Genomic DNA, 23,174 nt, shown 5'->3' on the forward strand with positions numbered 1-23,174 from the left:
ATGAAAAGAGATGTATATATGTTTTGACTGTCACATCTCAGGAATATCAATATTGTAAATTTTTAGGGCATGACAATATGCTCAAAAAGGTGCTAAAAAAAAATCCCATGTTTGTTCACTTGTGTTTGCTTCCTCTTTACCGAAAACATCGGATGTTGAGCTGGGCTCTCCCAATGAGTAGCTCCATAACAAAAGTGGGATTTATCCACAATATATAATAGGTTATCACTAAGAGGTTCCAAATGTCATGGACAAAATTAATCATAGATATATACAAAAGAAATGATCATATGAAACAAAAATATATTTAACTCTTGCATGCATGTCATTGGGAAGAGTATCATAATAGTAAAAGTTTACCTAAAAGGTACCACTATAATCTTGAATGATAGCATTCAAGGACTGACCCGTGGTCATGGCATCTACCATTGAAATCTGTAAAGCAAGTTAAAAAACAAAATAACTTGTCATTCAAGTAGTGAGAGTAAAAAAAAAAGTAGATAAAGAGAGTATGAGGTAATCAATATTTACAACATAATCAATATTTTACCCCTGCAAGGTGTGAATCACTACTTTTTTAAAATGAACAACTGCGTGAATTATGTCCCACTTTGTTGCACATATAACATGTAACAAGCTTCCGTGGCTTCTTCTCTGAACAAGTGCGTGAATTATGTCCCACTTCTTACCTGGATAGCACTATCAATTTCTTTCGCACTGGCACCATACTATAAGGAATGATTCTTAATGGTTAGGAGGAAATCTTAGAGCATTTTTGATGATTCTTTCTGGATCAGCAGCATGGAATGAGAATGACATAATGAGGTGTAATAGAAACATTTAGACTTTAGATACAATTGGCAAACTCGATCAATTCAACTAGAAAAACATGTATAGTTCAAAAGACGTATCTGTGTCATACTCCATACCACCACAATAATAACAAGTTCAATATAGAAAAGGGAAAAAAAAATCACCCTTTATAACTTCCTAAGACCACGTAATGCATATGAATCGAAGGGTGTGGACAACAAGGGCTTTATGAAAGTGATTGAACACATGCCCTTTATAACTTCCAAGAGCAAGCCTTCCTATATATGTAGACATCAATAAACTAAATATGTTGTACCAAAATGAATTCTTTGAAGATCAATACATATCGTTTTTCTTTTGATGGTAAGATCAATGTACATCTTGGAGAAATCGAACAAAAAATAACTAATAAATAAGTAGTTTATTAAATTATTGATTATTATCTCTTTGGGTGGTGGTCATATCACAATTTATTTGAGAAATTGCAACATATTGCAACTCCAACATAATTGCTCGAGCTTTCTACAAGAGATATGTAAATGAAGAAAAAATAAGATGGAAAATAAAGTCCACAAGATTATCGAGGAATGTGCCATATTCCAAAATTAAATGTAAAATAAATTGAAGATTCAAATTTAGAGGTGAGGTCAAAAAATAGCTCCACATATTTAGATATATGGACGCCTATAGTCCTGTGATATGGTCATTTCCCAATTTATGCTTAAGTTCTAAGCATCTGCAAAAGGTACCCAGTTCCAAGCCCACAATTCAAGGAAGCGAACAGCTAACTCGTACATCGACACTAAATTCCAACCAAAAGAAAGACGAAGAAGAAGAAATCTAAACCACCGTGATGAGATCCAGTGTGGAACATCCAATCCCACGATAAATCACCCAAACAAAGAAGTAGAAATCCAAGCAATAGAAACAGTAGATAAAATATGGGAAAAAAAACAATTGTGCATTTTGTCATCTCAGCATACATAAATAACATTTTTCTTGTAAACCAAATAAACTACATGAAAAATGAACGTTAAAGCCATTATCATTATATCAATGGAGCCATTGAAGCACATGATAGGTATGATGGAAGCAAGCATAAACATATTGTGAAGGAACAAAGCTCAACAAATTTTGCATCATCGCTAAGTCAACTATTAAACAAATTGAATAAAAATAGATCCGCTCTTAGATCAGTGACAGAGCCAACATCGATCCAAAAAGATCAAAAGATTAAAGAAAAATAAATAAAATCATAAATCTAATAAAATAAATGAAAAATAAGAAAAACAAACATGATGAGGAAATTACCTGGCCAGGCCAGTTGGTCTGGGACACCCGAGGCTTCGTGGCCTCGGCCATATCAGAACCACAGCTGTGTACGTATGTCCTATGTTGTTTTCTCTTCAAACTTGACCAAACCTTGGCTTGGTTGAACTAGAGTTTTGCTAATCTAGGCTAAAAGTTGGTTTCAAAAGGGGGACTAAAGCTTCACAGGTTTTCTCTCCGGGCTCTCTCTATCTCTCATATTTCCTAGCCTACGGGTTAACAAAGTCTCACCCTCTCAAATCATACAAGAATGGATAAATATCAATTTCAAGCAGATTTGCCAACCAAATTTCTATTTTGGAGGTCAAAGGGAGCCCAAATCTGACTAGAATTAACAGTTTTGGATTCTGGGCAATTCACGCGATTTTGTGATATTGCCTACCGAAAATCAAGTAAAAATAAGTTGTTTTGCTATTTTTACTTGATTTATTACTAAAACAGTGGTCCTGCAAGATTTTGGATCACATGATACGGATCACGGACTATGATGGTCTATGGTTCGGAGGTTTTCTAGAATAATGTGGTCCTAAGGGTTCAAGAATATCACAGAATTTGCCAGCTTTAAAAATGGGGGTCTACAATTGCCCCTCTTTAACACTCCCTGTCCTTCGAGAGATAGGTGAGTGGTAAAGAAGTAGACACTCTTTGGCGCTCCTTGTCCTTCAAAGAGCGGATGAGTGGCAAAGATAATGCACGCATTTTAAATTTCATCCTAACGTTTCGTAGTCAGAGAGCACACCAACTATCCTTTTAAGATATTGCATTCCCTGCTCACCCACCTAAGGAATTTTCATCCTAGGGTTTTCAGCGTGAGATATTAGTGAGTTACACAAGCTTGAAACTCGAGTTGGATTTTTTGTCCATGCCACTTAACGTCACGAGTTTTCTAAGGTCTTCTATAGGTTTTACTTGTTTAGGAAAAAGGTTTGCCTGGTCAATTCTGAAGAGAGAGATGAGGCGGCAATGCCGTAATCATTATATACGAGTGTCCAAGCACATTTGTTATTAAAACTCTACTTAGAAATTTTGAAAACAAGGGTGGAATTTTGAAATAGAACCTGGAGCTTTGGACAGGTCACGATTTTAACAAAGAAATTAAGTTTTTTTAAAACACAAGACATATAATGAAAATTTTGAAATGAGAAAGATATTTTCAAAAACAAATTTTTAGTTAGCAGTTTTAGCTCCTGTAACCATAAAGCCCTCTAAGCAGTTTAACGTCATGCAGCGATAGACAGATACACCCGACCTTTTACATCGTATGGGGTTGGACGGATATACCCGACCTTTTATGTGATATGGGGCTAGACATTTTTTGAATACACCCAACCTTTAACGTCATACGGGGTTAGACGGATACACCTGACCTTTTATGTCATACGGGGCTGGGGCTAGACATTTTTTAAATACACTCGACCTTTAACGTCATACGGGGTTAGACAAATACACCCGACCATTTATGTCATACGAGACTAGACGTTTTCTAAATATACCTGACCTTTAACATCATATGGGGTTAGACGGATACACCCGACCTTCAACATCATACGAGGTTCGATAGATACACCCGACCTTTAACGCCATACGGAGTTAGACGGATACATCTGACCTTTAACGTCATACGAGGTTAGACAAATACACCCGACCTTTTATGTCATACAGGGCTAAACCAGTGTTTTAAAATGTGGGATGCGGTGGGGGGCCGATGCGGCCCGGATGCAGGTGCATCGCGATGATGCCGTCAATAAATATAAAAAAATTCTAAAAAAATAAGTTAATGCATAGAAAAAAAAATATGAAGGTGATATATGTGATAGTAGGCATTTTAGTCTAAGGATTAACTTCAAAACTATTAGCTGTCGGAGATTTTGTACCCAGTTATCCACCCATATAAGTATTTCATATCACACAATTTCTATCTTCGGGATTTTTTAGTTTAGCATATTTTCAAGCCGGATCCTTATTACTAGAAGATTGGGAAGAAGACATTGCCCCAAAAATATGTATAAAATATTGTACAAGAAGGAAAAAAAATTTACCGACTCTGTGAAGCACTGCTAGATTTCTTCACAACCTCTGAAACCCCGATTTCTTATCACAAATTCACCCTAACATCTCCAAATCAACAATCAAAGGCATCCAATGAACATCCAAGTATCAAACAACCGCCAAATCGAAGATTTCGATGAAAAAAAAAATTCCGCCTAAATTTTTTTTACCTCGATTTGATGCAAAAAAAGCCACAAAATTGGTTGAAAATCTTCGTTTAGGGCCCCTAATACCCCCCAAACAGTTTCCTTAACATTTGGATCGTCAAAAAGGCCATTTTGCCCCTCCTTAAGGGGCAAAACAGAAAAAAATTTCGGCGGACACTGTAGCAATGGGATGCGGTGCAATGCGACCTATGCGGGATGCGGCTACGATGCGGCCTAATGCGACGCATATGCAACAACATCTGTCAAAAGCGTATATGCGCCTGTTTCTAATGCAGATGCGAGCGCATCCCGCATGATGCAGCCGCATTTTAAAACACTAGGCTAAACATTTTGAACTGAAATGTGGTTGACAGTTTGAAATGAAAGATTTTTCTTTTGATTAGCAGTTTAGGCTTGTGCCACCAAGAAGCTTTTTTCTTTTTTTTTTAAATGTGGTTCTTACAGTTTAACCACTTGTGACCCCTTTAGTGGACCCTTTTGGTGGACCCTATAGGTTATATGACCCTATATAACCTCAGCTCTTGTATTTCAATTCCAAGGAGAGTTCTCAGGAGTTTTCAAGCAAAACATACTTTTGAAAATACAAGATACTGCCCCTGGGTGTTCAAAATCTCTTTGGATTTCCGATTTCGTTCCTCCACCATTCACCTTTTGAAGTCTAGATGATCAAAGCCCTTAACGATGTTCCATCAGGCTAATGTTCATTGGTTTTTCTTTTGACACCATTCTGACTTAAGAAGAAGGAAGAGAAGATGCTTAGAGAGAAAAGACTTTGGAGAATAGAAGGAAATTAAAGAACTTTTTCATCGACCCCGGGGTCCCTTTCTAGTGTTCAACCCGATAGCATTTTCCAAACGCTTGGGATTCTTTTCATATCTTAAGCCCAACAGTTTCTTTTTTTTTTTTATTTCATCGCCCCGAGGTCCCTTTTGGATGTTAAGCCCGGTTGCCTTTTTTCCAACGCTTGGGGTTCCTTTCGGATCTTCAGCCTAGCATAACTTTTTCTTTATTTTTGAAGAACATGACGAATGAGAAGTAGAAGAATCAATGGTGCTTTTTCCTTCTTTTTTTTGGCATTTAGTTTTAAGACTATGTAAGAATTTGATTATATTTCCCTTATCCAAGTGGCAGAGAAGTTCTAATATCAGTCATCCTCTGATTTCCCTTACCCTAAGTTGGCATCCAATATCTCTGACAATGGTCGTCGAGTTCCCATTGGATTTATCCTTTGAATTGCCCCACTCGACTCTTGATTTTGGGACTAAGAATCACTCTTAGTATCATAATCCCTCAATCTTTTGCATGGAAGGGCAAGCTCATTAGGTTTTCCCCATTAATGAGATAATTTATGTTACTCATTAGGCGTTAATGCCTTCTGAAGTTTGAGGCGTGAATGCCTCATTTGATTTCTTGCAAGTGGTGAGTGATTACCTAACTCCTTTTCGATTGCCTCTTTCATTCCAAATTTTGTGTTTCTTTTCAAGAGTTAATTCCGTAGTAGGCTCCTTCTCAATGCTTCAGCTCGGGCGAGACTCTCGCATGAAAAGAGTGACTGAGTTGACATTGGATGACCTTATGGTACGTTGGGAGTTAACAAACAAGGGCTCAATCTCATTAACTGTCCATGTTGCGCCATCTTCATGAGAGAAGATTGCCCCTATTAAGTAGTTTGATAGGGTTGCCCCTGCAGGGCTTTCTATTCCGTTAGAAACTTGTTCTTCACGAGATGAACTTTCCTGATATGGTGCGCCCCGGTTATCAGAATTGTGCTCATGTCCTTAATGACTCTTAGAGAGCCTGCCTATTGAGGCGGTAACATGGTTGGATTTTCAATATCCAGTTTTCATTCCAGATTGGTGGATCATTCAAGAAATCTTGCGAAGGTTGTGCGAGAGGCCCCCTAAGACCCTTTAGAATGTCATCTTTCTTAGTGGTTCTGGTTCTCGGGGTGATAAGTTTTCTTCCAAAAGTTGTTGTTTTCTTTCCTCTTGAAAAACTATCCTCGAACTAGCCTTGCCTCTATGATTCCAAGAATCACTAGTTTTGGAGTGTTGACTCAGCTTATGCTCAGGTTCGTCTTAGATCCCTTGTGAGTCTAATTCAACATCCCACATGTGTCGATCATCTTTTATTGCATTCACTTGGGATGATTGGGTTAAAGGATCATCAATGGTAGTGAATTCCCTTGTCATGAAAGTCTGCATTCTTCATGTGGTTGAGTCAGTGTTAGTCTCTTCTCGTTGATGGTTTGCAGAAGGGGCGCTTTTTTCGATCAAGTTCACCTTGATCAAGTTCACATCTCCTTCTTGAGAGGGTTCCTCACTAGTCAAGTCCTCATTCCCTTCTCCTTCTTGTGGAGGGTCGACTATCATCAGGCTATGAAAAACTTTGGCCTCATGATCCTTGGCTTCCTCATATCGCGATACTCTTTCAAGCATAACGTCAAACGATTAAGGGATCACCACCTTACTGAAGAAGGTGACATATTCAGGGGTTATGTTCTCTAATGCCACGCCTACCTTCACAGATTTAGGGAGTGGAGTTTCAGCGACTCGTATAACAGCCTCTCTGAATCTTGTTATAAAGTTAGAAGGAGACTCGCCTGACTTTTTGCTTGATGGATGTTAACTCACCAATGGTGACAGGTCTTGGTCTTTCCCCATAATAACGGGAAGAAAATTGCCTGAACATTTCATCGGGAGTTGCTTGAGGGTTATCCTTCATGAATTTTCAATACTACATCAAGGGCTCTTCTGATAGGCTACAAGATAACATGACCTTAAGTTGGTTGGGTAGGTCTCGGAATGTTTGGGCTTTTAACAGTTAGGGTTTGATGTGTGCCTCAAGGTCCTCTTTCCTAGAAAACTTGTTTCTGAATTGTGGCCTCACAAACCCGACTGGTAGATCTTCTAGGTGTCCTAGAGTCTCTTGTACGTAGGATTTAGCAGTTGAGAAATCTCACATTCCCATTCTCTCAACAGAGTCTTAAAGGCATTTCATGTTGATGAATTGGGTCGTTGGTATAACGGTGACCTGACTCAGTTTCATGGTCTGTTGAACCTGGATTTGTGGTATGTGGCTTGTATAGATTGATTGTTGAGCCCATGTAGAAAGTTGCCCCAAGGATTGAACCTGAGGAGTGTGTTGAACTTGGTATGCTGGTTGTCGGCCTATAAACTCACCCGAGTGGAATAGGGTCAGAGCAAACCCATCTCTCAGAGTTTGAAGTACGTGACCATCCAAGAAGGCCTGCAGGATAGGAACACCACTTGACTAGGATGGACAACTCAAGCTGCTACGATGACTATACGTCTGACCTTGGGCAGTGAGGTCCATCTGTCCCTGACCTTGGGTAGTGAGGTCCATCTGTCCCTGACCTTGACTGGATGATCATACCCTAGGGTTGAGATATTCTCTTGTTGCAACACTAGACCGGAAGAGTGAAGGGAGTCCCTAGTTATTGCCAGATGGAGTCTGCCCCCTAGGTAGACCTGGGCTCGAGTGATGACTAGAGTTAGACCCCTAGCCCCTAGTCGATTGGATTGGCAAGCTAGCACCCTAGGGTTATCCTGGTTTGAGCCAACAGGTTGGGCATGCCTTCTCACCTAACCTGCTTGGATTGACTACACTGGATGGTGCACCCTCGGCTCAACAGTTCTTAAAAGTATGCATGCACCCTAGGATTATCTTGATACCTGGTTAGGTCAAAACTCTGACTTTTACTGGTGTTGGGTTGCTTGGGTAGACTTTCTCTAACTATGTGTGAACCCACTTGCCCCCTGAACACCGAGGTTAACCCGACTGGGATTGGTTGACCTAGCGATCTGGGCCGGAGCCTTACTCTTGGCATGTTGACTAGATGTAAGGCTAACCCCCATGTACTAGAGGATTGCCCCAGGCCTAACTCCTCGACTGTTTAGGGTGTTACGGACCCTACTAACATGTTGGCCCACGGCTTCTAAATCATGGCCCAAAGGATTACCAATTGGGCGGCTCAGACCACTGGGTATGGTTCCATGTAGGTTGAGACTCGGCTCACTGATACGAGTACTATGGATCTGTGAGGTAGCACTATGACAGTGCCTCTCAGACTGACTAGGTCCCCTGGATCTAGACTAGGCTGGAGCCGCAGAGTTGGACCTTATTCTGGTTTGATCCAAGGCAATGACTCCTAAACTTGTGCTAAGCTAGAAGGTTAGACTTGGCTTAGACATGGACCTAGACTACGCTTTGCTTGAGCCCTCAATGGACCTAGTTGGACTAAGACTCGAACTTGGCTAAACCTAGACTGAAAACAGGTTAAACTGAGGCCTAGACCGAGGGTGAACCTTGTTTGGACTTAGTCTACGTCTAAGGACAACTCTGAATCTAGATACAATCTAGGACTAGACTGGATAGATCTTGCTAGACTCTGTGGATTTCAGTTTGAACCTTGAGCTAAGATGAACCTAGTCCAGTTCTAGATGCAACTCTATACTTAGACCTAGGCTATGACCTAGACTAAGACCTAGGATGGGTACGAGTCTTGGCTCGGACCGAGAGGGGGCCTAGGATGGGACCTGGGAATGAACCTAGTTCCAACTTGGGCTAGGCTGGGCATAAGCCTAGACTTGGACTTAGAAGGATTGGTTATCAGACCAGGTGAAGACCCGAACTGGATCAAGGTTGGGTTAGGCACGAGCCTTGGCTTGGACCAAAAAGGGGCCTAGGTTCGGACCTAGGCATTAACCTAGTTTGGACCTAGGCTAGGCTAGGTACAAGCCTGCACTTAAGACCCAGAAGATTTAAAATCCGAATCGGGTGTGGACCCGGACTGAGATCTAAGACTAATCAACCTTGATAAGCACTAGAAAACTTTGCCCTAAATTTATGGCTAGGCTAGGTCTGATTGGGCTCCTAACTATTGAAATGCGGCTAGGCTGAGTAGGTCCTGGCACCTGTTAAAAGAATCAACCAAGTCCTATTATGTGTAGAGTGGCTTTGAGGCTAAGGATTACGGAGGGGCGTTCATAGTTAAAGTTACGCGAATCCTACCGCCTCGGCTCTCAAGGCTAGGTTCCTCTCACAACGTTAATGCCCGATTTGGGGGTTTTAAAAATATTTGTTGGTTTCTCGAGCTTCCCCGATCCGTTGTGTGCAAGAAGTGTGTAAAGAACCACACAAGTGAAAAGAAAGTGGCAAGCAAACAAACACACAAGAAAGAAAGTGTGAGCACTTGGCCGATCGTGCCAAGTGTTGTGTGCTTCGAGTCGGAGTTCAACCGACCAAAAGCATAGTTGAGATATAGGGGTGAACAACCCCTAAGAAGGTATACAGTTAATAAAAGCGGAACCAGATACAACGCGTGCCTAGTTGAGCATGCCCCAAGTCGAGGCTGACTCGATCAGAGTACAATTAGAGAGAGAGTGTAGGTGACCCTCGAAAGTTTCTCCTCTTCTTCTTCTTTTTTTTTTTTTTTTGAAGAATAGAGAGAAACGGCAAATATTGAATCACAAGCAAAGAAATGAAAAGAGATTTTTTTTTACAAAGTATTTCTATTTTTTTTAAGTGAAAACTCTTTTTTCAATTTTTTTATTTTTTTGTGAAAATGAAATGACTTACAAAAATAAACTTTTGAAGAAAATGATTTTTTTTTTTTTTTAAACCAACTAAGCTTTAAAAGTTGTTTTTTTTTTTTTTTTCTTTCATAGCCAATTTTCTTTTTTTAAAAATGAGAAAGGCCTTAAATTTTGTTTTTTTATAAAGCAAGATTAAAAGATTTTTTTTTTTTTTTTTTTTAGACAAAGATCAAAAAAGGCCGCTGATTTTTTTTCTTAGAAAAATGATTTTTTTTAAATAAAAATTGCAAACGATATATTTTTTTTTTTAGTGGATAAGAAAGATGGCCTCAAACACTCACTTTTTCTTCTTTTTTTTTTGCATTAGGGGAGAGAATGCCCTTTCAAAAATAAAAACAACTTTTTCACAACTACTAACCTTTTTTTTTTTTTGAAAAAGTGATTTTTTTTTTTTTTTTTTGAAGTTTTCCTCGTTTTTTTTTTTTTTTTGGAGATGGCAAAGGCATAAAAAAAAGGAGATTTTCCTGGATTTTTTTAACTAAGAAAAGAAGGAAAATAGAACAACTAAAGGCCAAACAAATTTCTTTTTTTGAAAAGCAAAATTGCCTCAAAAGTTTTTTTTTTTTAATTCAAGTGCTAATTACAAGAGAAGAGATTAATCCTTTTTTTCTTAATGCAAAAATGCCTTAGAATGAAATTTTATTTTGAAGGAAAATAGAAATTTTTTTTTTTTTTGAAAGAAAGAGACTTCTTAAAAATAAAATTTTTTTTTAAAAAAAACAAATTTATTTATTTTATTTTGTTTTTTTAAAATGAAAAGGCCAAAAAAAAAATTTTGTTTCACTTTTAAAGGAAATTCATTTTACTTTTTTTAAAGAAGAAGAGGCCTTATTCTATTTTTTAAGACTTTTTTCGTAGAAGAAGTGCGCTGTTTTTTTTAACTAATAGAAGGATATAAGACCGCTTGAAACACAAGCAAATTAATAGGAACGAAAAGACCAAAACCTATAAGTAAGTTGGAGTAGGTAGAAAGAAAATACGAACTAGGTGTTTTGTCTAGGGGTTTTTGAGTGGCCATTTCTTTTTTGAATTAATTTTTTTTCTTTTCAAAACTTACTCCTCAAAAGAAGATTTGAGTATATTTTTATTTTTTTCGTGTACAGATCTAGCTCGAAATGCCCTAGGATGGGTGCCAAACTGTTTACGATGCAAATCAGAGAGGAAGATCCCTCATATCCGTACCACAAACTGATTTTAAAAAGTGATAGAAAGTGAGGAAAATCAAATTCTAATATGAGATCAGATTAATTAAAAAACGAATAGATCTGCTCTCCGATCAATGGCAGAACTAGCATCGTTCCAAAAAGCATGAAAGATTGAATAAAAATTAATAAAATCATAAATCTAACAAAATAAATGAAAAATAAGAAAAAGAAAAAAGAGATGATGAGGAAAATACCTGGCCGGGCCAGGGGCACCCGAGGCTTCGAGGCCTCGCCCGTATCAGAACCACGGCTAATTATGTAAGTCTTCTGTTGTTCTCTCTTCAAACTTGACCAAACATTCGCTTGGTTGAACTAGAGTTTTGCTAATCTAGGCTAAAAGTTGGTTTCAAAAAGGGGAGGACTAAGGCATAAGGTTGCTTCTCTAAATCTAGGGTGTTTGTTCACAGGTTTTCTCTCTGAGCTCTCTCTATCTTTCATATTTCCTAGCCTACGGGTTAACAAAGTCCAACCCTAAATGGGTCACAAAATTTGCTTATATAAAGGCTCAAATCATACCAAAATGGATAAATATCAATTTCAAGCAAATCTTCCAACCAAATTTCTATTTTGGGGGTCAAAAGGAACCCAAATCTTATTAGAATTAGCAGTTTCGGATTCTGGGTGATTCACGCGATTTTGTGATATTGCCTACCAAAAATCAAGTAAAAATAAGTTGTTTTGCTATTTTTACTTGATTTAGTACTAAAACAGTAATCCTACAAGATTTTGAATCACATGATAAAGATTATGGACTATGATGGTCTATGGTTTGGGGGTTTTCTGAAATAATGTGGTTCTAAGGTTGAAAAATATCACAAAATTTGTCAGTTTTAAAAATGGGGGTCTACAGTTGCCCCTCTTTAGGGCTCCCTGTCCTTCAAGGGACAGGTGAGTGACAAAGAAGTAGACACTCTTCGGCGCTCCTTGTTCTTCAAGGGGCAGGTGAGTGCCAAAGAGGGGAACCTGTAAACCTCCATTTTTAAAACTGGCAAATTCTGTGATATTATTCAACCCTTAAGACCACATTATTCCAAAAAACCCCTGATTATAAACCATCATAGTCCGTGATTCTTATCCTGTTATCCAGAATCCTACAATACCATTGCTTTAGTAATAAATCAAGTAAAAATAGCAAAACAGCTTACTTTTACCTTAATTTCTGTAGGCAATATAACAAAAACGCATGAATCACCTAAAATCTGAAATTGCTAATTCTGGTCAGATTTGGGCTTCTTTTTACGCCCAAATAGAAATTTGGGGGGCAAATCTGTTTAAAATTGATATGTATCCATTCTGGTACGATTTGAGCATTTATATAAGCCCATTTTGTGACCCATTTAGGGTTGGACTTTATTAACCCAGAGATAGAGAGAGCCCAGAGAGAAAACCTGTGAGCATTTATATGAGAGATAGAGAGAGCCCAGAGAGAAAACCTGTGAGCATTACCTTAGATCTAAAGAAACAACCTTATGCCTTAATCCCTCTTTTGAAACCAGCTTTTAGCCTAGATCATCAAAACTCTAATTCAACCAAGCCAATATTTGGTCAAGTTTGAAGAGAAAACAACAAAGGACATATGTACACAACTGTGGTTCTAATACAGGCGAGGCCTCGAGTGCCCCTGGCCAATGGGCCCGGCCAAGTATTTTCCATCATTTTTTCTTTATTTTTCGTTTATTTTGTTAAATTTATGATTTTATTTATTTTTCTTCAATCTTTTGTGCTTTTTGGATCGATGTTGGCTTTGCCACTGATCTAAGAGCGGATTTATTCGTTTTTTAATAAATCTGGCATCATACCAAAATTTGATTTTCCCCACTCTTTATCACTTTTTAAAATTAGTTTGTGGTACAGATTTGAGGGATCTTCCTTTGAAGATCTCTCCGATTTGCATCGTAAACAGTTTGACGCGCCCACCATGGGGCATTTCAAGCTAGATCTGTGCACAAAAAAAAATTGAAAAAATAAAAATAAAAACATACCTAGATCTTCTTTTGAGGAGCAAGTTTTGAAAAGAAGAAAAATTAATTCAAAAAAAAAAAGGGGCACTCGAAGACCCCTAGACATAACACCTTGTTCATGTTTTTTCTCTACCTACTCTAACTTGCTTCTATGTTTTGGTCTTTCCATTCCTATTACTTCGCTGGAGTTTCAAGTGGTCTTATATATTATTGTTATTGGCTGGAAATTTCCAAACCTCATGTTTCTCTATCTTCATCTCACTTAATATTTTTTGCGAGAGAGAGAGAAAGAGCGAGAGAAAGAGAGGGATGTTTTTTTAGTGATATTTGTTGTGAAATCGTTAAAACAAACTTGTTTTAGATTAAAGATTGGTTTTCAGAAAAAACAAAGAAATCTTCCCTAGTTCTTGCCACTTCTGCTTTTTCTTTTCTTTCATGTCTCTAAGGTCATTGCAATCCTGTCATCTCACCTTACCGTCTCTTTTTTTTTTGCTTCCTAGCTCTTGTTTTTTTCTTTTTGTGCTTCCTGGTGTTTAGTCTTAATTCAAAAGAAAAGAAAGGTAGGGAACACAAGATTCTTTCTTGTGTTGATCTTTTGTTCATGGCCATGACACCTCTCTGTTTCATTCGATAAAAATTTTTGTTACTTGTTATTATTTTGCCAAAGGGATAAGATTCTGGTCATTTTTCTTTCTCTTCCTAAAAAGAGGAAGTTGATCTCTTGCTCATGGCCATCACACCTTTTTGTTTCTTTCCATCAAAAAGTTGTTAACTTGTTATTATCTTGCTAAAGGGATAAGGGTTCCAGTGATTTTCTTTCTCTTCTTTCCTAAAAAGAGGCCCTTCTATTAGTTTAAAAAAAAAAAAAACGCACTTCTTCCACGAAAAAAAAAAAAAACGGCCTCTTCTCCTTCAAAAAAAAAGAAAAACGAATTTCCTTTAAAAGAGAAAAAAATAATAATAATTGAGGCCTTCTCATTTTCAAAAAAAATAAAATAAATAAATTTGTTCTTTTGCAAAAAAAACAAGATTTCTTTTTTAAGAAGTCTTTCTTAAAAAAAAAAAAAAGGAGTCTATTTTCCTTCAAAAGAAAATTTTCATTCTAAGCCATTTTTGCATTAAAAAAAAAAGATTAATTTCTTCTCTTATAATTTAGCACTTGAATTGAAAAAAAAAACACGTTTGTGGCCAATTTGCTTTCCAAAAAAAAAATTTGTTTGCCCTTTATTTGTTCTATGTTCCTTCTTTCTTAGTTAAAAATAAAAATTCAGGAAAATCACTTCTTCTTTTTAGGTTTTGCCATCGCAAAAAAAAAAAATCTATTTGCTTCAAACGAAAAAAACAAATCACTTTTGCCAAAAAAAAAGGTCAGTTGTTGTGAAAAAGTTGTTTTCATTTGTGTAAGGCCATTCTCTCTCCAAACACAAAAAAGAAATGAGTGTTTGAGGCCATCTTTCTTATCCAATAAAAAAATATATCTTTAACCATTTTTATTTTAAAACAAAAAAATCACTTCGCAAAAAAAGAATCAACAAATTTTTTAGGCATCTTCGCCCAAAAAATAAAAAAAAATCTTTTAAAGGCAATCTTTCTTTCAAAAAACAAAAATTTAAAGCCTTTCTCATTTATGAGAAAATAAATTTTGATTTGCAAGATAAAGAAAACAACTTTTAAAGTTTATTTGGTTTAAAAAAAAAATTTACTTTTGCTACAAAAGTTTCTTTTTGCAAGTCATTTCATTTTCGAAAAAAATAAATAAAAGAATAGAAAAAAAAGAATCTTCACTTTAAAAAAAAATTCACCTTTAAGGTATCTTCTTTTTAAAAAAATAAAAATAAAAATACTTTTAAAATTAAAATAAAAATACTTTTAAAATAAAAATACTTTTAAAATAAAAATAAAAATACTTTAAAAATAAAAATAAAAATACTTTGTAAAAAAATAAAAAATCTCCATTCATTTTTGTGCTTGTGATTCAATATTTGCCGCTTCTCTCTGTTCATCAAAGAAAAAAAAAAAAAAGAAGAGGAAAAACTTTCGAGGGTCACCTACACTCTCTCTAATTCTGCCCTGATCGTGTCACCCTCGACTTGGGGTGCGCTCAACTAGGCACGAGCTGTGCCCAATTCCACTTTTATTAATTGTATACCTTCTTAGGAGTTGCTCACCCCTACACCTCAATTGTCCTCTCGGTCGATTAAACTCTGACTCGAAGCACACATCACTTGGCACGATTTGCCAAGTGCTCACACTTTCTTTCTTTTGTGTTTCCTTACTTGTCACTTTCTTTTCGCTTGCTTGTCACACAACAGACCGGGGAAGCCCAAGAAACCAATAATTTTGTCTTAAAACCCCCAAAATCCGGCATTAACGTCATGAGGGGAACCTAGCCTTGAGAGCCAAGAGATGGCGTGCAAAGACAAACAACGGCACTTCAATATAATCACATAAATCTATTTCAAGAACGGGTTAAGGCCCTCAGGATTGATGAGAAGGTCAGTGCTGTAAGTTTATGGTTCTTATCTAACATTGCTCAAATTGACTTGGACATGGGATTAGGGTTGTATCCTCTAACCATGGTTGTTATGTCTCACCACAACCATGGCACATTGGCCATTATTGTCGAGAGGTGGCGTGCAGAGACAAACAATGGGCACTTCAATATAAATGTTGAAGATATATTGCCTACTCTTGAAGATGCATGGAGCATTATTTGGTTAAGGGTGACAGGTGTACCTATAACTTTTAGGAGAGTGGACAACTACAAGAAATTTATAATCTAGATGCTAGGAGAGCTGCCAGAAGATACTAATTATTCTGTTATTCGACTGACATGGTTGAGGAAGAAATTTAGTCTGCTTCCACACAACTGTAACTGGCAGGCCTTGTTATGACACATCTGTGCCTACCTCTTGTACCTATCAGCTTTACAATCTTTGTGGATTCCACAGACAGTACGGTGTCTATTTTATATTTGCAGCTGCCCTAGCTTATTTGGTCCAATCCTTGTCAAAGATTATTTGTCCTTATCACCAACACTTAAGTGGATCAGCCACTCTATTGATGGTAATGCTATTATTTAAATATTTTGATAGATATTTAAAGGTTTTGACAAATATTTGGTCTGTAATACTTTTTTTTTATGCATGCATTCCAGTGCTTGGAGTACAAGCACTTCAAATGGTTATGCTCAAAGCCCAAAGACATCTATGCAGGGTTCCCTAGATCCCTCAGGTGGGCCCCTCCTAGAGTATGGGATAACACTTACAACTTCCGTCTTGTGTGGCGTCAAGAAACCGATGGTGCATGGATAATGATGTTAGTATAGAAAAGTTTTCACTGATCATGTTTATTTAAATTTCAATTATTTTTGTTGCAGGTTATTTACCTTATTTTTTTTTCTTTTTTTGTGATAGGTCATATGGACCACATATGATGATTTTCCTGACTTAGGAATAGAATCCCAGGAGGACAGAGCATATGCCCTTTAAGTTCAGGATACTGCTTTGTGTCGCATGTTCCTCATATGTGGATACATTTGTGAGGGGTACATGTCAGATCGTGTGTTGTGGTCGTTTGGACTCTATCAAGGGATACCGACATATCCATTGAAGTGGAAGAGAAGGGAGAGAAAGGGGAGGAGGCTTGAGAATGAGGAGACGTATTTTGAGGTTAGATAGAGATGTGGCATAGCAGGCTAGATTATATATGTGAGGCAGAAGATGATATGTTTAATGGGAAGCCGACACAAAAATGCATGGAGTGGTACACACCAAGGACTAGGCCCCTAATCCATAACCCATATAGGGTTATAGACCCTGTCCCTCAACATTCACGCCTCGATGTTATCACAATAATGATAGAATGGTATGACTAATTTTAGAACTCCCACGGTTTTATTCTCATATTGATTTAGTTGTAAGGATAGTTGTGCATGAAGGTTACACTTTAAAGAATTAGGATCTAATTGGGGAAGGGAAGCATTAGAAACATTGAGATTATACTACTCAGAGGAAGGTCCTCAAGAAGTTAGGCCACATGCAGGGGAGTAGATGGGTGGGGATGAGGAGTTTTATGAGGAAATGGAGGTCGATGACAGATATGGGGGTGGAAGATATGGTTTAAGTCAATGTTGTTAGATTCGCTAAGGAGTCTGCTCTGGTTTGGCATGAAGAATGAAGCAATCCAATTCGGGGGAAGACTTCGGGTTTTTTTTTTTTAATAGAAATATAAGTTTATAAATTAAAACTAGAAATAAAAATATTTGTTACCACTTAACCATTCCTCTATTTTCTTGGAATGCAAGATACCCAAAAATAAATTAATGGGAACCAAATCGAGCCTGTATTCTTGCACGGAAGCAACTCACCAGAACTACTTGCAGACAAAAAAGAAACTTCTATCCTAAAAATAAACCAAAAAGGAAAAAACATACTAAATGAAATATGAATATCAAACTTTTATATGCTTTCAGTTTTCAAAGAAATAGTCAAAAACAAAAAATTCATAACCAAGCAATTATTCATAACAGCACAAAAGTATCCAGAAAAATCCTAGCACCATGGAAATAACACATCGAATTAACAGAAAATCAACAATCAAAGATAACGAAGCATAAAAATACCAGTAGAGATGCTTGCCCTTATTTGGTATTATAGGGTTGTTGTTCTATGGAAAACCCTAAATTTATGGCAGAGCAACAGGACTTTGGAAGAGAGAGGGCATCTTTCTTGGGGATTTAACGGAGGGCGAGAGAGAGTACCGGTTATTTTTGGAATAGAGAGAGACCTTGAACTTGAAGGTGGAGGATGGAGAGATGAGATGGCCCGTGCACCAGAGCAGAGAGAGAGACGGCTGTAAAACTAAAAACCCTTTCACCTTTTAACTTTGGAAAAAGTTTATATAAGGATGCAACCTTACAATGTAGAACTACGAATGCACCTCAAAAATTTATCAAAAAAAAGGCAGTTAGAAAAACTCAAAAGGTAGTTTTGCTGTTGAAAAACCCTTCGACTGATCATCTCGATATCTAGTCGAGATGAATAATCATGAAAAATAAAAATATTTTAAGTCTAAAAAATAGTGTATTTTACAACATATTATCTATACCATCCATTCTTAAGATTTTCATATGTTTATAGATCTACTTGATTTTAACTATTTTTAAAATTTAAAATTTTATAACTAAATATAAAAATAGATTTTGAGATAATTCTAAAAATATTTTATATCAAAATTATATAATATGAAAATTTGAAGATGCACCTTCCCTCTACAACTACAAATGCAAATGTATGCCAACTCCACCCTTTTAGCTTTTGGTGAAACGTTTTGGACTTGAGTTTTACCTTAGAAAAAAGTTTATATAAGGATGCTACCTTATAATGTAGAACTATGGATGCCCATTAAAAATCTATCGGAAAAGGTAGTTTTAATATTGAAAAACCCTTTGATTGATCATCTATGTATGATTATGAAAAATAAAAAGACTTTAAGTCCCAGAAATAGTGCATTTTAAAACATATTATCCACACCATATATTTTAAAGATTTTCATATGCTTATAGATCTACTTGATTTTAACTATTTTTGAAATTTAAAATTTTATAATTAGATATAAAAATAGATTTTGAGATAATCTTAATAACATTTTACATCAAAATTATATACCATGATAAATTTTGAAGGGCATAACCTCTACACGTACGGAGGTGTTCGTATGCCAACTGCACCCTTTACCTTATATATATATATATATATATATATATATATATTACCAATTTTTTCCCAAAGAGATAAAATTTTTTTTGCCGCCGAATTGACCCAAAGCTTCCGAATCATACCGAAGGGAGGTTTTTTCTTGACCTATCTTTGGTTTCCTGTGGAAAATTGAAGGCTTTGGCCGTAGCGAAGCGAACTTGTTAACATTGGTTTAAGTATGGGAGAGTTCTTGACCAGATGAAGGGCCAAGTAATACATAATTTATTCCCATACTGACTCAATAATTGGTGTAATCTACATAACAGTTACGCCCTCGCAGGATTAAACAAAAAGATAACAGCTCAAATACAATACAATTTGAGTTGCCAGAGTGGGGTCATAAATGTAAGCCAAGATGCAAGCATCCTCAATAATTTGCATATTTTGTTTGTTTTGTCAAGTTGTTATTGTAAAGAGGTCAGTAATGTCTGTAATGTGTAAATTCTAGTAAACCGATTATGTTAAAACTCTTGTGTGTCCAATAAATTTGAGCTATCTAAATTTTTGCTTTCAGTCGCCACTTTAGTGCATCCATGAATGCCTATTGGTCTTTTACTCTTGATACCTCTAACAGACATCATCATTTATTATCAAACCTGTTTTGGGCTCCAGTCTCTAGCTTTCCCCTATTCTCTTTGGACTTAAAATCCTTGAAGCTTCAATTGAATTCTATGAGTTCGATTTGAGCATTCGTTTTGGAAGACCAATTTGAGCCTCTCTATAGAGGCTACTTATTAGGTTCATATCTAAATGATTATAACAAAGAATCAAATGGTGACCGTTTAACTCAGAAATCCAAGTGACTTCGAGGACATACTCTTATAAGAGTAATTCAAGATCATGTTGAGTGGCTTAGAAGGATTTGAAAATCCAATAGTTTTCCATGCATCACGGTCTGAAGGATACCGTACTGACCCCCTTAAGCATCACGACACTTTAAATACCATGATGCTCAAGGCTACTAGAAATTTAGGCATCACGGTATTTACAGTGTCGTGATGCTTGGGGAGTCATACCTTTTAGATAGTGATACTTGAAAAATCCAATAGCTTTTCACTCATCACGGTCATTAAAGTTCCATTATGAGGCTTTTTAACATCATGAGGCTTTTAAACATCTTGATGCTTAAATTTCCAGTAACTCTTGAGCATCACGGTGTTTAAAGTGTCGTAATACTTAGGGGACTCATCACGGTATCTTTTAGACCATGGTGCTTGAAAATCTACTAAATTTCTAGTAGCATGGTCCGAAGAGCACCATGACTACTTCCCTAAACATCACGGCATTGTAAACGTCGTGATGCTCAAAGTTACTGAAATTTTACCGTGATGCTTGAAATCTTCAGAATTTAAAATCTTTGTCAGATGGTAACATCATTCATAGAGATGAACCATAGCATGGCTAGATGGTAAAAAGGCAATCCTCATTCATAGAGATGAACCATAGCATGTCTAGAAGGTAAAAAGGCAATCCAAGCTATCGACTTAGCAATGTTAAACGCAATGCACCATGCGCCTACCTGAGAACCCAATACCAATAAAGAGAGAGCAAGAGAGAGGTAGAGAGAGAGTACCAACTACAAAATATAAATTAGAGATCACAAAACTATATATAAAGCACCTAATATCGAAATAACATAATTGTGTACAACATGCCGCAAAAACGTACATTAACAGGCACTACTTACCTCTTTACGTCATGAAATATAATAATGAATATTTACAGATGCCACAATATAAATACAAATCTAGAATTTATTTATGTAATATTTTTAAATGAAAAAAATTCCAATAACCAACCAACTGCATCAAGTACTATGGAAAAAACTACACAAAAATTCATACAAAGTATTACCATCGCACATCCAAGGGATTAAAGGTTTGAAGATTTTGAAGACATACCTATAGAATGGTGTTGGTTTTAGTGTATATATTTTATGCTCATAGATTGGGAAATAGGTTTCAATGACCTTGCTTAGAGATTGAGAAATGGAAGGTGAGGATATCAAATAGATGAGAGAGAAAGAAGGCTAAGGAAAAGAGAGGTGGGGTTAGTGACAGCTGGGAATATAGGGTTTTGAGAAGAAGAAAATTGAGGGAAGGAAGGAAAAAAGTACAAGAATGTTAGTTTAGAAGTAATAACATATGTTCTATAACCACTATTACTACTAATATGATAACGACATTTTAAATATCATGATACCTCTTATGGTATTTACGGTATTTTAAATAGTGTGATGGCTTAAAACATTAAGTCCATCACGACATTGATTGTACTGTGATGCCTTCATAGTTGTATGACTACTGTGAATGCTATTTTAGTCAAAATAACATGAGAAGTGAAAAAAAATAATAAAGACGAGGTTTAAAAAAAGTATCTAGTTTTTAATGAACTAAAAATTTAACTATATTTTTGATAATTTTTCAAATATCTACTATAAAAGTAGTTGTAAGGTGCCTAAGTGAAATCCAAACTCAAGGTAACCGGTTCACCAATATACTATTTCTGTAAACCGCCTTTATCGGATAAATGAGAGAATGGGTACCTAGTACCAAACAAAATTCCCGCGAGAACGTATTAAATGAGCTGAAAATCCCAGTTACAAGTCTGTGGACTTTGCGGAGCCCACCACTACACTCTATCCTCGGGGCCACCTCCCCTCCCACTTTCTCTCTCTACGTTTCCTCTTCTCTCTCTCTCTCTGCGCCGATTCCTGTCCATCAAATAATTGATGATCCATGATCAATAACGATGGGCCTCTGGATCGTAAAATAAGACAAGAAAGAGAAAGGCCGAGTTCTTATTTTTCCGGCTTCCGCAAACATCCAGACACAACGAAGTGAGAATTGCGCAATTCTAGGTTTTCGATTTGTGGAATATCTCCGTTCTGCTCTGTGTTTGTCATTTTAAGTGAGTAAACCAAAACCCTGAGCTTCTTAGTTTTATTTATTTACAGAGAAATTGTACATGGATTTATTTAACTTCAACAGGGAGAATTTATTTATTACTGTATTGTTATGTAAGATTGATGCCAATTGCTTAGTCCTAGCCTTTCTTAATTTTTTGTTCTTTTTACTTTAATTTTTTTATGTTAAATTGAGAGGCTCTTTTAGGTAGTTTGAAAGTAGGGTTTTTGATTTTGGGAGAAATTGAAATTCAAATATTTGATTCGTCGTAGAGGATTTCAGGTATTTATAAGGTTTCAGAGTTGTGGAACTTGGGGATTGTTAAGTTTTGGTACTTGACATGGAACCCTAGATGTTTATTTATTGACTTATGCTTGGTCTCCTTGGATTTGAGCTTTCAGAAAGGGGAATTGTGTGGGTTTCTTTCCATTTTTTTTGTCCTGATAAAAGTTTTTAAGTCCACTGAGTTGAGTTGATGCGGCTTCATAATGCAAATTGATTTTGTTTAGTCTATCTCATAATGGGGAGAGAACTCCAAAAATCAATATGGAATATGCTCTCTCTCTCTCTCTCTCGCTATCTATATATATTTAAGGAAAATATTTTATCTGGACTAATCCTAGATAGAGCTAGCTGAGGCATACTTGTTGTTCTTCAGTTATAGAATCTTGAAGCTTTATTTCATGTAATATTTTAGGTTTCACACTGTGCTCTTTAAGTTCCATGCTAGATTTTTCTCAGAGAATAGTTTCCATACTAGATTCTCTGCCTTATTTTGGTAAGTTTTTCTGAATTATCGTGACAAGGAAGGTTAGTAGTTGATCAATGGAGATTCTTTCTCCCTTCTTGCCTTTTCTTGTTTCTTTTTAGCTGCCTTTTGTTTTCTATTATGTGATCTCTGTTCGCATTCATTTTCTTTCTGCATTCTTGTATATCCTCATGCTTCGTTACATCTTACATTAACTCCTTAGAAAGAACCACATTTTACAGTACATGCTCAGTTTCCATAATCTATTGGGTCCTAGACTACAGCAGTATTAGGAAATTTTAACCCAGGTAAACAAAACAAATTGTCGGTCAACAGAATATTCTCCTGATGAAAAGTTTATTTGTCAGGAAACTATATATAGATGATATATTAAGTCTCCGCTATGATTTGTCAAAAAAAAAAAAAAAATAGAAAAAAAAATGTCTGCTATGTATCCATGGATAAATATCAATTTTTGCTGGTGCAAATTCTTGTCAGCTAACTAATGTATCATGCATCTTGTTTTCTTTTCATTTGCCAGGACATTATCTGAGATGTTGGAGAAGGGAGTTCAGGCATTTCTACCTTATTGATTTTGCTCGAACCTTGCATTCTTCAG

At 36.4% G+C, this 23,174-nt stretch overlaps 1 long non-coding RNA gene across 4 annotated transcripts; it reads right to left on the reverse strand.

Annotated features, from left to right (window-relative positions):
• On the reverse strand, positions 1-18,040 carry LOC148783556 (uncharacterized). Of its 4 annotated transcripts, none has more exons than XR_016051534.1 (3): positions 17,767-18,038; positions 551-689; positions 1-435 (listed from the first exon to the last, which is right to left on the reverse strand). It is a non-coding gene; the product is annotated as an uncharacterized LOC148783556 (long non-coding RNA). The 4 variants fall into 4 exon arrangements; XR_016051532.1 differs by having other exon boundaries at positions 551-728; XR_016051535.1 differs by lacking the exon at positions 551-689 and having other exon boundaries at positions 17,767-18,040.
• Positions 18,041-23,174: the final 5,134 nt, after the last annotated feature.

The sequence above is a fragment of the Amborella trichopoda genome, chromosome 1, assembly GCF_054954075.1.
Source record: "Amborella trichopoda isolate Santa Cruz 75 chromosome 1, AtrichopodaSantaCruz75HAP2 v2.0, whole genome shotgun sequence".
Taxonomy (NCBI): domain Eukaryota; kingdom Viridiplantae; phylum Streptophyta; class Magnoliopsida; order Amborellales; family Amborellaceae; genus Amborella; species Amborella trichopoda.